Below are 13,460 nucleotides of genomic sequence, written 5' to 3' on the forward strand. Positions count from 1 at the left end.
CCTCCGCGGCCCCCGACGTCGCCCTCCGTCCCCCGTCGCCGTCGTCGTCGCCCTCCGCCCCCGATGTGAGCCCCCGTTTTTTCATATATGTATTAATTTTTCATTTAGATTGTTAGAAGATATCAATTTTAGTTTAGTGCATTTTAGGTTAGTGTAGAGGAAAAAGTAAAATAGGGAAAAGGAAGAGAAGATGAAGAAGGAAAGAAGGAAGAAGAAGAAGAAGAAAAAGAAGCAGGAGAGGAAGAAGGAGAAGAAGAAGGAGAAGAAGAGGAGAGGAAGAAAAGGAAAAAAGAGGAGAAGAAGAAAGGAATAGAGGAGAAGAAAAAAAATAGAATATTCTATTTTTTTCCTTCTCCTCCTCTATTCCTTTCTTCTTCTCCTCTTTTTTTTCTTCCGAACACCGCAGAGGTGGTTAATTAGTAGTTGAACTAGTTAAACTAGTTTATTTATAGTAAATGCTTAATTAGTAGTTGAACTAGTTGATTTAATAAAACTACTTTATTTATAGTAAGTGCTTAATTGATTAGTAGTTGAACTAGTTGATTTAATAAAACTACTTTATTTTACTATATATAGAAGTAGTTTATTTTTAGTAAGTACTATTTATTCTAATTATAGTAAGTGCTTAGTAGTTGAACTACTTGATTTAATAAAACTAGTTTATTTTACTATAGAAGTAGTTTATTTTTAGCAAGAAAATTAATAGAACTAGTTTATTTTTTTAGTTAAAGCAATTATTCCCGCATCGACGTCGACGATGCCAATCCCGCATCCTCGTCGTCGACTCGGCGGAGGAGGCCGGCCCGTCGTTGACCCGATCCTTGTTTGGTGCGGTCGCGTGGGCCAGTGATGGTGCCGAGGCTTCCGGACACCGCAGAGGTGGTATGTCACCGTGTCAGCGAGGAGGACGAGCGCGTCTGTCGCTACATGGTTGCGTTGGAGGGAAGGTTCGACAATACTTGGCAGGTTCTTCAGGGATCTCACTCGAGCGATCCTGTGATGGTTCCTTCTCTTTGGGTGTCCACCGCCCGTGCCGATACCCGTCGGGCGCTACGGTTCTAGCTGTACTAGCGATGTTATATGTATGATAGTATTAGAGGTGTATTAGTGATAATATTCGATGATGTACGGATGCAAGAGATGATGTAGTTTTGCTTATAATTGAATGCATCCTAATTTGAATACTACTTTATTTTGCGTTTTGATTTTTCTTATTGAATGCTCAAATTGGAACACTACTCCTACTTTGAATGCTAAAATTGGAGAGCACTATGCAAGGCGTATGCATATGATTAGTTGATAGCTTATCGGGTTTTTGTTTTCGCAGAAATGTAGGAGCCCCCCTCCATCATCCCCGCCGTCGTCCCCATCACCGACGCCCTCTGACCTCAAGGTGAGACCAGCCAAATCCTTTTTTAGAAAGATAATTAAATGATATTTCGGGTTGACTTTAAGTCTGTCGAGTCTCCACCATATATGAGAGGACGAACAATCCCGACTGTTGTCGTGGGGGTCGTTTCTCCTTCTTCTCTGGGTGCTAGACCTTTGTTATGCACTAGGGGAAGAAGGAGTAACGACCATCACCGACGGTCGCATATGTCAGGGAGGAATCAGTGAGGGAGAGTTCCACCATATATATATGAGAGGACGAAGAATCCCGACTGTTGTCGTGGGGGTTTGATGACCCACAAGTATAGGGGATCTATCGTAGTCCTTTCGATAAGTATGAGTGTCGAACCCAACGAGGAGCAGAAGGAAATGATAAGCGCTTTCCAGCAAGGTATTCTCTGCAAGTACTGAAATAAGTGGTAACAGATAGTTTTATGATAAGATAATTTGTAACGAGCAACAAGTAATAAAAGTAAATAAAGTGCTGCAAGGTGGCCCAATCCTTTTGTAGCAAAGGACAAGCCTGGACAAACTCTTATATGATGTAAAGCGCTCCCGAGGACACATGGGAATATCGTCAAGCTAGTTTTCATCACGTTCATATGATTCGCGTTCGGTACTTTGATAATCTGGTATGTGGGTGGACCGGTGCTTGGGTACTGCCCTTACTTGTACAAGCATCCCACTTATGATTAACCTCTATTGCAAGCATCCGCAAATACAACAAAAGTATTAAGGTAAACCTAACCATAGCATGAAACATATGGATCCAAATCAGCCCCTTACGAAGCAACACATAAACTAGGGTTTAAGCTTCTGTCACTCTAGCAACCCATCATCTATTTATTACTTCCCAATGCCTTCCTCTAGGACCAAATAATGGTGAAGTGTCATGTAGTCGACGTTCACATAACACCACTAGAGGAGAGACAACATACATCTCATCAAAATATCGAACGAATACCAAATTCACACGACTACTAATAGCAAGACTTCTCCCATGTCCTCGGGAACAAAAGTAACTACTCACAAAGCATAAACATGTTCATAATCAGAGGGGTATTAATGTGAATATAAGATCTGAACATATGATCTTCCACCGATTAAACCAACTAGCATCAACTACAAGGAGTAATTAACACTACTAGCAACATACTAGCACCAATCCCGGACTTGGAGACAAGAATTGGATACAAGAGAGATGAACTAGGGTTTTGAGATGAGATGGTGCTGATGAAGATGTTGATGGAGATTGCCCTCTCCCGATGAGAGGAGCGTTGGTGATGACGATGGCGATGATTTCCCCCTTCGGGAGGGAAGTTTCCCCGGCAGAACAGCTCCGCTAGAGCCTTAGATTGGTTCCGCCAAGGTTCCGCCTCGTGGCGGTGGAGTTTTGTCCGAGAAGATGGCTTGTTAATTTTTTCCCATCGAAAGACTCCATATAGCAGAAGATGGTCACCGAAGGGCCACCAGGGGGCCCATGAGGTAGGGGGCGCGCCCAGGGGGGTAGGGCGCGCCCCCACCCTCGTGGGAAGGGTGTGGCCCCCCTGGTGAGATTCTTGCGCTCAGTATTTTTTATATATTTTGAAAACATCATCCGTGAAGTTTCGGGACTTTTGGAGCTGTGCAGAATAGGTCTCTAATATTTGCTCCTTTTCCAGCCCAGAATCCCAGCTGCCGGCATTCTCCCTCTTTATGTAAACCTTGTAAAATAAGAGAGAATAGGCATAAGTATTGTGATATAATGTGTAATAGCAGCCCATAATGCAATAAATATTGATATAAAAGCATGATGCAAAATGGACGTATCAACTCCCCCAAGCTTAGACCTCGCTTGTCCTCAAGCGAAAAGCCGAAATCGAAAAATATGTCCACATGTTTAGAGATAGAGGTGTCGATAAAAATAAAATACGGACATGAGGGCATCATGATCGTTCTTAGGATAGCAACTTATATAATTCTTGTCATATAATCTCTTATGCTAGAGTAATAATTCAATCACAATATCAAGTATGAATCGTAAACTTCATTGAAAACTAACAAACTACAATCTCAGTCATTGAAGCAATTGCAATTTATCATAACATAGGAAAGAGTCAATGTATAAGACCTTTTCAGCAAGTCCATGATACGTCTCCAACGTATCTATAATTTTTGATTGCTCCATGCTATATTATCTACTGTTTTGGGCAATATTGGGCTTTATTATCCACTTTTATATTACTTTTGGGACTAACCTATTAACTGGAGGCCCAGCCCAGATTTTCTGTTTTATGCCTATTTGAGTGTTTTGAAGAAAAGGAATATCAGACGGAGTGGAAACGGAACGAAATCAACTAGAGAAGTTATTTTTGGAACGAAAGACACCCGATGGACTTGGACCCCACGTCAAGGAAGGAACGAGGTGCTCACGAGGGTGGGGACGCGCCCACCCCCCTAGGGCGTGCCCCCTGCCTCGTGGGGCCCTCATGGCTCCCCTGACGTACTTCTTCTGCCTATACAACTCCACCTACCCTAAAACTTCCGAACAACACAATAGATCGGGAGTTCCGCCGCCAGAAGCCTCCGTAGCCACCGAAAACCAATCTAGACCCGTTCCGGCACCCTGTCGGAGGGGGCAATCCTTCTCCGGTGGCCATCTTCATCATCCCGACGCTCTCCATGACGAGGAGGGAGTAGTTCTCCCTCGGGGCTGAGGGTATGTACCAGTATATAGCTATGTGTTTGATCTCTCTATCTCGTGTTCTTGAGATGATATGATCTTGATGTATCGCGAGCTTTGCTATTATAGTTGGATCTTATGTTTCTCCTCCCCCCTCTTCTCTCTTGTAATGAATTGAGTTTTCCCCTTGAAGTAATCTTATCAGATTGAGTCTTTAAAGACTTGAGGACACTTGATGTATGTCTTGCCGTGGATATCTGTGGTGACAATGGGATACCACGTGCCACTTGATGTATGTTTTGGTGACCAACTTGCGGGTTTCGTGACATTGGGAACCTATGCATAGGGGTTGGCACACATTTTCGTCGTGATTCTCCGGTAGAACTTTGGGGCACTCTTTGAGGTCCTTTGTGTTGGTTGAATAGATGAATCTGAGATTGTGTGATGCATATCGTATAATCATACCCACGGATACTTGAGGTGACATTGGAGTATCTAGGTGACATTAGAGTTTTGATTGATTTGTGTCTTAAGGTGTTATTCTAGTACGAACTCTAGGGCTGTTTGTGACACTTATAGGAATAGCCCAACGGATTGATTGGAAAGAATAACTTTGAGGTGGTTTCGTACCCTACCATAATCTCTTCGTTCGTTCTCCACTATTAGTGACTTTGGAGTGACTCTTTGTTGCATGTTGAGGGATAGTTATGTGATCCAATTATGTTATCATTGTTGAGGTAACTTACACTAGAGAAAGTATGAACCCTAGGCCTTGTTTCCTAGCATTGCAATACCATTTACGCTCACTTTTATCACTTGCTACCTTGCTGTTTTTATAATTTCAGATTACAAATACTATTATCTACTATCTATATTGCACTTGTATCACCATCTCTTCGCCGAACTAGTGCACTTATACAATTTACCATTGTATTGGATGTGTTGGGGACACAAGAGACTCTTTGTTATTTGGTTGCAGGGTTGCTTGAGAGAGACCATCTTCATCCTACGCCTCCTACGGATTGATAAACCTTAGGTCATCCACTTGAGGGAAATTTGCTACTGTCCTACAAACCTCTGCACTTGGAGGCCCAACAACGTCTACAAGAAGAAGGTTGTGTAGTAGACATCAAGCTCTTTTCTGGCACCGTTGCCGGGGAGGTTAGCACTTGAAGGTATATCTTTAGATCTTGCAATCGAGTCTTTTAGTTTCTTGTTTTATCACTAGTCTAGTTTATGAAAGAAAACTATAAAAAATGGAATTGAGTTTGTCTCATATGCTTCATCTTTTTAATATCTTTCGTGAGTATGATGGAAAGGATAATTGTGCTCAAGTGCTAGAAGAAGAAATCTATAAAATGTTTGGCACTAAATATTTGAGTGATGAGCATGATTGCAATGTTGTTAGTACAAATTCTTTGAATATCCATGATGCTAATGATGATTGCACTAGTTATGATAAAAATGCCTCCTATAAACATGTCAATTTTTGTGGAGTAGACTGGGTTTGCAAGTACACACCAAATAGGGAAGATAGATATTGCAAGAGGCATAACTACTTAGAAACCAAATTGTTGCAAGAAGAGCTAGATGAATGTGCTGAAAGATTCAATATTTTTCGTGCCCCTTGTGAAATTTGCAATGAACATGGTCATTTAAAGCTCCAATGCAAATTGTTTCATGACCGAATCATATCCAAAAATTGTGATAATTTGATTACCCTTGAGCATCATAAAGAGCTTAGTCTTCTTTTGGGGTATGAGTAAATGAAACGTATAACTGAGGGTATTCCAAAGTTTAATCTTGATAAATTTCTTGATTTTGATCTAGAGAAGATTTATATGTATTGTGCGGTGAATTGCATTGAAAATCCTTATATTGCCAATTACATAAAGAAAAGAAAACAAATAGAAGATGAAGAGAATACTAATGAAAGGGAAGAGACTTCCCAATATCCTCCTATTATTTCTTATGATGAATCAGGTAATGAGGAGGAGCCTCCTATTCAACCAATCTCATTAATAAGGAGCTCCAAAGAGAGGATTGAACTCACGCATGATGTGGTGAAGAAGAAGAAAAGAAAAAGGAAGAGAGGTAAAAAGATATCTCTCCCAAATAATGCTGCTCCTATTGTGCCTCATGAAAATATAATTGAGGAATATAATGATACTTCTTATGATCTTGAAAATCTTTTTGGCACTTGCTTGGAAGAATATGATAATTGCTATACTATTGGTGCTATCCATACTATTAATGATGAGAGTGATTATGCTTATAATATGAAAAGGCCCAAGCTTGGGGATGCTATGTTTGATGAAGATGATGTTTTTGAGAATGTATTTGCTGCAATTAATGTTTGTCCCAAGCTTAGGGATGCTACGCTTAATGAAGATGATATTTTTAGTCTCCCAAGTTTTGATATGCAAGTTTATAATGATGATAGCATGCCTCCTACTTATGATGATTATTGTGATGATACTTATGCTATAAAAAGTAGTGATTATATTTATAAAACTTGTCCCTTCTCTGAACATTACTCTTTTAATGTGGAAGCAATTTATAGTATTCGAGTCTCTTATGATACTCCCACTATTATTCATGAGAAGAATCTTGCTTATGTGGAGAGTAGTAAATTTTCTATGCTCGTAGATCATGAAAAGAATGCTTTAGGTGCTGGTTATATTGTTGAATTCATTCATGATGCTACTGAAAATTATTATGAGGGAGGAATATATGCTTGTAGGAGTTGCAATAATATCAAGTTTCCTCTCTATGTGCTTAAGGTTTTGAAGTTATGCTTGTTTTGCCCTCCTATGCTAGTTGATTCTTGTTCCGACAAGTTGTTTGCTCACAAAATCCCTATGCATAGGAAGTATGTTAGACTTAAATGTGCTAGTCATATTCTTCATGATGCTCTCTTTATGTTTCAATTCTTATCTTTTATGTGAGCATCGTTGAAATCATCATGCCTAGCTAGGGGCGTTAAACGACAACGCTTGTTGGGAGGTGAGGGAGTCCTGGATTAGGGGGTGCTCGGGTGGCCGGACTATACCTTCAGCCGGACTCCTGGACTATGAAGATTAAAGATTGAAGACTTCGTCCCGTGTTCAGATGGGACTTTCCTTGGCGTGGAAGGCAAGCTTGGCGATGCGGATATCCAATATCTCCTACCATTGTAACCGACTCTATGTAACCCTAACCCTATCCGGTGTCTATATAAACCGGAGGGTTGTAGTCCGCAGGCAATCAACTCCATATACAACAATCATACCATAGGCTAGCTTCTAGGGTTTAGCCTCCTTGATCTCGTGGTAGATCTACTCTTGTACTACCCATATCATCAATATTAATCAAGCAGGACGTAGGGTTTTACCTCCATCAAGAGGGCCCGAACCTGGGTAAAACATCGTGTTCCCTGCCTCCTATTACCATCCGGCCTAGACGCACAGTTCGGGACCCCCTACCCAAGATCTGCCGGTTTTGACACCGACATTGGTGCTTTCATTGAGAGTTCCTCTGTGCCGTCACAATCAGGAAGGATGCCTCCTCCCGTCTTTAAAGACGGCGCCGTTGCTAAGGGAGCCTTGGCTATCGGCCAAACCCTCCGGCTAGGTGGTTTCCTCATGACCGCCTGTTCGGCTGTTGCGCCGACGGTGACCTCTCGGGTCATCAAAAGCAACCTACATGTCAGCTCGAAACTCGTCGAGCAGCTAGATCCAATGGAGCTCTCTTCCGTAAACAATCTCTTGGATCGCATCGCCGCCCTGGGGGTCGCTACGGATTACGACCAGGTTGGGCTTAAACCCGATCTAAGAGAAATTAACTCTCCCCAAGTCACCCACCACGTTGCCGTGATAGAGACGCAGTGCGGCGACCCTTCATCTATTTTAAGGACTAGCTACGTCCGAATTCCCGACCCCTCCAAGCCGGATACCCGCGGAGGGGAGATGTAACTCAAGACCTGAGCTTAGGATCAGGCAACGGGCCAGATTCACTGGACAACATCCAAGAATCCAAACTTTAGAGTTTGGAAACTCTTCAGCCTCCGAATCTTGGATTGAGTGAGGTTTCAGATTCAACGACACCCGCCCACCCGATCATAAGCGATCTCTCCCAAATCAGGCAGAGGCCCGAGGAAACAGTACATCATTACTGGGCCAGATTCCTCCTTGTTATGAACAGGATAAAGGATTGCCGCGAGGAAGACGCAATCTCAATTTTCTGCAGTAATTGCACGGACAAGGGAATCCTTAACGCCGTAAGTCGTCGTGATATCACACGCTTCGCTGACTTGGGGTCCATAGTACAAAAATACTGTGCGATGGAAAGCGCCTGGAAAACCGAAATAAATTTTTGGGATAATCCGGCCTTGAATAGTAATCCCGTCCGAACTAAGAGGGTGCATTATCACAGGACACCTGAGATAAATACCAAAAAGTCAAAACCCTCTATAGGGCACGGAACCGTACTGGAAAGATGGCTGGATGGACCCTGTAGAATTCACAGTACAGAGGACGCCACACCAACTCACAGCCTTAGAGCATGTTGGATACTCCGGTAGGTGGCTAAAATCGGCGAGGACCTCTTAATTCCGGAGGCCGTAGAAAGCCAGCCCAAGGACACCAGTACCGTTCTCACAGTCTTCGCGACTTTCGCATCAAACAATGTGCGAAAAAGAACACTCCGCAGCCTCGCCGAAGTCTATCAAGTTGCAACAATAAATCCATGGAGCGACACTACCATTTCCTTCAACGCAAGTGATGAACCTAGATTCCGAACAGCCCGAGCACCAGCCGCATTGGTCCTCAGTCCCATAGTGGACGGCTTTCGCCTCACCAAGGTGCTCATGGATGGAGGCAGCGGACTGAACCTCATTTATGAGGAAACCCTTCAAAAAATGGAAATAGACTAGAACCGTGTCGAGTGAAGCAGCACAACCTTTAGAGGAATAATCCCCAGTCGGGAAGCGCGCTGCACAGGAAAAATCACGCTAGATGTGGTGTTCGGCACGCCGGATAATTATAGGTCCGAAGAAGTCACGTTTCAGGTGGCCCCGTTCAAAAGAGGATATCACGCTTTACTAGGGCGGGAAGCATTCACAATCTTCCAAGCAATACCCCATTACGGGTACATGAAGCTTAAGATGCCCGGGCCGAACGGAATTATCACTCTAGCTAGTGATCCGGACATAGCACTCCGTGCCGAAAACAAGACGGCCGCATTAGCCCTTGAGGCACTATCCGAAGCCTTAGCGGCCGAGGAACTGACTATGCTGCGCTCCACGGTTAACAGGGATGATGTGATACTCGACAAGAGATCCAAATCCACATCCTTCAAGCCAGCTGACGAAATAGTCAAATTCCAGGTCCATCCAACGGACCCCAATAAAACAGCTTCCATCGGGGCACGACTGAACCCTGATGTAGACGCCGCACTGCGAGAGTTCCTACGAGAGAACTGGGACATTTTCGCCTGGCATCCTTCAGACATGCCAGGGATCCCACGCAGGCTGGCCGAACACAGCTTAAATATCCTAAAAGGATTCAAACCTGTCAAACAAGCACTTCGGCATTTTTCCAAACCCAAGAGACAGACTATGGGAGAGGAGCTAGCCAAGCTATTGGAGGCCGGATTCATTAGAGACATAAAACATCCGGACTGACTAGCAAACCTGGTGATGGTACCAAAGAAGGACAAATCCTGGCGCCTGTGTGTCGATTTTAAAGACTTAACAAGGCTTGCCCAAAGGATCCCTTCCCCCTCCCCCGTATCGATCAAATTATCGATGCCACCGCAGGACACGACTCGTTGTGTTTCCTCGACGCATACTCCGGTTACCATCAAATCAAGATGGCAGAATCAGACCAAGCCGCAACAACATTCATCACACCATACGGCCCATTCTGCTTCAACACAATGCCCTTCGGGCTGAAAAATGCCGGCGCAACATATCAGCGCAAACCAGATCGGCAAAACAGTGGAGGCGTATGTGGATGATGTGGTCGTCAAATCAAGACATGTCGAATCTCTAGTAGATGACTTAAGGCTTGCATTCGATAACCTCCGAAAATATGACATCAAGCTCAACCCGGAAAAATGCGTCTTCGGCGTTCCAGCCGGAAAGCTCTTGGGCTTCATTGTATCCGGTAGAGGAATTGAAGCAAATCCAGCCAAGATCCGAGCTTTGTCACAATTGGATATCCCAAAGGACCTCAAACAAATACAAAAATTAACCGGATGCATGGCGGCTTTAAGCCGCTTCATCTCCCGCTTGGGAGAAAAGGCACTACCCCTTTATCGCCTCCTTCGGCGCACCGAACACTTCGAGTGGACGGATGCCGCCATGGCCGGACTTGATGAAATAAAAGCCATATTGGCAACAAACCCAGTCCTGGCCGCGCCGAACACCGGCGAACCAATGTTATTGTACATTGCAGCAACACATCAAGTTGTCAGCAAAGTGCTCGTTGTCGAGCGGGAAACGGATGGACACAAATTCCCCCTTCAAAGGCCGGTCTACTACGTATCCACTGTCCTCACTCCATGCAAATCACGGTACCCGCATTATCAAAAGATTGCATACGCGGTATTCATGGCATCCCGGAAGCTACGACACTAATTTCAAGAGTGTTCCATAACAGTAGCCTCAGAAGTACCACTCAACGACATTATCAACAACCGCGATGCAACGGGCCGGATTGCAAAATGGGCCATCGAGCTTCTCCCGTTCGATATAACCTATAAGCCATGGCGAGCTATTAAATCGCAAGTTTTGGCCGACTTCGTCGCAGAATGGACGGAGGCCGAGCTCCCTAAAGAGTATGGCACATATTCAAACTGGATTATGCATTTCGACGGCTCCAAAATGTTGGCCGGACTAGGGGCTGGCGTCGTCCTGACGTCCCCCACAGGAGACACAGTCCAATATGTGCTCCAGATCATGTAAATGGATTCCAACAATGCAGCCGAATATGAGGCCCTCCTACATGGTCTCCGGATAGCAGTATCTATGGGTATTCAGTGCCTAGAGGTACGTGGGGATTCAAACCTCGCGATATCCCAAATAAATGGAGACTTCGACGCCAAGGACCCAAAAATGGCAGCTTACCGCAACACCGTCCTAAAAATGTCAGCTCGGTTCGAAGGGTTGGAGTTTCACCATATAGCCCGAGAAAACAATCAAGCAGCGGACGTCCTGGCACGCATCGGAGCAAAACGCGATGCAGTCCCCCCCCCCCAACATCTTTTTGGAAAGATTGTTCAAGCCATCCGTAGCATGGGAGGGGGAACCCCCAAATAACAGCCAAGACCCAGCCGCACCACTCGACGCTGAACAATCTGACACAATTGGAGGCACTGCCAATGAAATTACACCTTCAGCCCACGTAATAATGGCGGTTATCGCCCCGTGGACAGAACCATTCCTAGCCTACCTTACTAGGCAGGAACTCCCGGAGGACCAAAACGAGGTCCGCTCCATAGTGCGGTGATCTAAAGCCTATAGAGTCCATGAGGGAGAGCTTTATAAGAAAAGCACTACCGGAGTCCTTCAAAGGTGCATCTCCGAAGAGGAAGGGCGGAACCTTCTGGCTGAAATTCATGTTGGACTCGGTGGTCACCACGCCGCTGCTCGGTCCCTTGTTAGCAAGGCTTTCCGTACAGGCTTTTATTGGCCGACGGCCCGGGCAGACGCTCAGGACCTAGTCCAATGATGCGCTGGTTGCCAACTTTTTGCCAACCAAAGCCATATGCCACCCACTGCACTCCAAACTATACCCATCACCTGGCCTTTTGTGGTCTGGGGGCTTGACATGGTCGGACCCCTTAAAGGTGGGACCGATAGGAAAAAATACTTACTGGTCATGGTGGATAAATTCACCAAATGGATAGAAGCCAAGCCTGTTAAAACGGCCGAATCCGGACCTGTGATAGACTTCATATCCGGGGTTGTACACCGTTATGGCGTCCCCCACAGCATCATAACCGATAACGGTACAAACTTTACCGCCGACGAGGTAAAACTCTGGTGCAAAAACATGGGCATCAAGCTCGATTATGCTTCTGTCTATCACCCACAAACCAACGGCCAGGTCGAACGTGCAAATGTTCTTATCATGAGCGGTATTAAACCCAGACTGGTGCGGTCCCTCAAGGAATCTAACACGCACTGGGTAGAGGAGCTCGACTCCATGCTATGGGGGCTGCGGACCACGCCAAATCGCACCACCGGATACACACCATTTTTATGGTGTACGGCGCAGAGGCAGTTCTGCCCTGCGACATAATTCATGACTCACCTAGAGTGCGCATGTACGAAGAAAGAGAAGCCGAGCTCGATCGGTAGGACAACTTGGACGCCTTGGAGGAGGAGCGTGACGTGGCAAAAGCCCGTTCCGCATTTTATCAATAGCAGGCCCGAAGATATCAAAGCAGAGAAGTACGGGCCAAAAATTACAATGTTGGCGAACTAGTTCTACGCCTACCAGATAAGAAAAAGGACAAACTTAAGCCCAAGTGGGAAGGTCCATTCATAATCGACCAAGTCCTGACTGGTGGGGCGTACCGCCTGCGAGATGCATCGGATAACCGACTCGAGCCGAACCCATGGAACGCCACCCGTCTCCGAAGATTCTATGCCTAGCACCGGACTCTGTGTTCGTCTCCTTCCTCTGTCCATTTTTTGCATTTTTCTGTCTTACATTTCTCTCCTTACCCTCTTTTCTTTTATAGCCCTTAAAGGCTCATCTAGTGATGCGCCACTCGCGCTCATTAAACCTGGGGGCTTCTTTAACAGAAGCTTATTTATACGGGCTTCACGCCCAACACATGCATCAAACTTCCGCATGTACCATTTTTCTTCACCATTATATGCATCGATATGACTTAAGTTTTGGCCAAGCTGGGTTGCCTGGCTCCTGTGCTTACCCCTACGTTCCCGATTATTCGGCTAGGCGGTAAAGGGAGCACCTCTGCGATTGTTACTGCCAGGTCAGCCGGATGTGTACCTCAGACTGGGTGAAGCCAAAAGCTAGCGTTCTTAAGAGAATATTCGGTCGGTGAAATAAAAGATGATCTTTTTACTCATTTTATGCGCCCCTAGATGCTTTTTTTTCTGCGTCTCTTCACGCAGTCCGGACATGCACCTTAGGGCATGCCTCCCAGCGAAAGGAACCCTTAACGAAACTATTCTCTCTGGAAGATGTTTCTTACTAACCATGTAATATAACATAACTAGTTGGGCACTTGTCTGATAAAGCACTGATGACCCCTACGCCTGGTCTCCACGCATACCCCGGTTTTTATATAACCGCTAGGGTATTCGGACACACTCCGGACCGTCAGGTCCCGAGGTTGAAGCGAAAAGGTCGGCAACGACAGACGATCTACAATCCGGCTAGAAGGCATTATA

Source organism: Triticum dicoccoides, chromosome 1A (genome assembly GCF_002162155.2).
Source record: "Triticum dicoccoides isolate Atlit2015 ecotype Zavitan chromosome 1A, WEW_v2.0, whole genome shotgun sequence".
Lineage (NCBI taxonomy): Eukaryota > Viridiplantae > Streptophyta > Magnoliopsida > Poales > Poaceae > Triticum > Triticum dicoccoides.